Consider the following 2187-nt stretch of genomic DNA (forward strand, 5'->3'; position numbering starts at 1 on the left):
GGATGAGAGAGAATAAAGGAGACTCGGCTCTTAGAAAAGGCCTAGGGTATCAAGTACACCCAGTTCTAATTACAGCTCACAATTGCACTAATAATACCTTCTACTGTGGAGGGAGCCTGAAGGAGCTGACGTCTCACCCCTGCCAAATGGAGACAAAGAGAATCTATCTTGCAAAGGCTGAGGTGAAGACCACATGGGCCAGTTCTGTTTCTTTTATTTCTGTTTTTTTTTTTTTTTAAGGTGGAGGTACAGGTGTCTAATCTCTCCTTCCTTCTCAAAATGTGGCTAGTAGTGTATTCTTTGAACTTAATGGAGTTCAGTGAGATAATAATATCAGACACATATTCATTCAGCAGACATTTGTTCAACTCTGAGAACATATGCTTCCACAACCCTTCCCTGGGATTGAGTGGAAGAAAGACATGATTGAAGAATTACATCCCCCTTTCTAAAAAATAAGACATCAGCTTACAGATAGAGACTCAGGCATTTGAGGGCTAGAGAGATGTCTTGGCGGGTAAGAACACTGGCTGCTCTTGCAGAGGACCTGGGCTAGTTTCCCAGCATCCACATGGCAGCTCACAACCACCTGTAACTCTAGTTCCAAGGACCCAATGCCTTCCTCTGATCTCTGTGACTAATTACAGATTGTACTAATACACAGATATACATGCAGGCAAAAATCATTCTGAATGTGGTCAGAAGGTCATCGTTGATCAGAGACCTTACCCAACCCCTGTGTACTCAGAAGACATCTACTGTCCCACTGCCACAACCCCTTAAAGCTCTGAGTTCTTTAAAGACGTCAAATAATGTTTAGTTGAGGGATTTTTATTAACCTTGTGCTCCTTGACTGATTGGAACACGGGCTCAGACTGTTTGCCTTCCCCAACCTGACTGAGAAGCGAATCGCTTCACATAGATGATGTATTTTCTCCGAGAGCCTCTCAGTATTCCGGCTGCCCCGTCACCATAACAACCCACACTATATAATGAAAATTTAGAGGCAACAACAAATAAGGAAGAGACTCGGGCGTTGACTTCTGTGGATATACGTTTTGACATTCCAAGACATGCTCCAAACAGACCGGCTGTGGGTGTCTTCAAACATTTGGAATTTATCAGATTCTCATAATGCCGTGAACGTGTCTACATCCCCCTAAATGGCTCCAGTTGCATACCAGATGACTTGAAGTGTTTTGAGTGTCTACACAACACACAGAGAGGGAAGAAGCAAGCATCTATCGGGAGGGGGTTCAAACAAGTGCCATCAGAGGAGGCTAGGTAGACTTTAAAAAGTAGACAAGAAAGCTAAAATAAAAGCCATTACATAGATATGGACAATCCAGCTTCATGCTGCTTAGCAACACAGACAAAGGGGGGCATGGGATGTGTTTCATGGGGCGTCTGCTCCTGGGAAGGGGAATTCCGATCCTGTCTGAATCGTAGGCATTTCTTGTAATAATTATACAATTCTGCTACCACAGGGCTCCCTGATGACCAGGGAGACAGAAATCAGGCCTCGAAAGGCACAAGTATGCCCTCCTTTTCCTTCGTGACATCTGTCAAAGTTTCTGTCGATTTGAAAGAGAACTAGACATCCCAGGGAAGAAGGACTCTCAACAGAGAGATTGCCACCTCCATCAGATCAGTCTGTGGGTGTGTCTGGGAGGCATTTTCTTGATTAATGGTTGATATGGGAAGAACCATCCCTCATTCAGTGTCACCCCTGAGCAGGTGGTCCAGGGATATGTGTGTGTGTGTGTGTGTGTGTGTGTGTGTGTGTAAAGCAGGCTGTGAAATCCACGAGGAGCAAGCCAGTAAGCAGTGATCTTCCACAGCCTCTCCATCAGCTCCTGTCTCCAGGTTCCTGCCCTGATGTCCATAGATGATGGAATGCAAGCTGTAAAACGAAATAAGCCTTTTCCTCTCCAGGCTGCCTTTGGTATAACCCAGCAACAGAAACATGAGCTAAGACAGTCCCCCAAGTCATGGACTGTCGGCACACAGTGTTCAAAAGATTCAGAATAAAACAAGTTCAAACACCCAGGCCATTTCCACGCTTCCCGAGGACAATAGCTGCTGGAGAGTGTTGTCTAGAATTCTCAAACCAATGACTGCCCAGCTAAACTGTCTAATCAGTTTCAGACAGTTCCTTCCCTCTCTGTCTCAGGGGCTGAAAGAGAC

This window comes from Mus caroli, unplaced genomic scaffold (genome assembly GCF_978045245.1).
Source record: "Mus caroli unplaced genomic scaffold, Mus_caroli_1 scaffold_4, whole genome shotgun sequence".
NCBI lineage: Eukaryota > Metazoa > Chordata > Mammalia > Rodentia > Muridae > Mus > Mus caroli.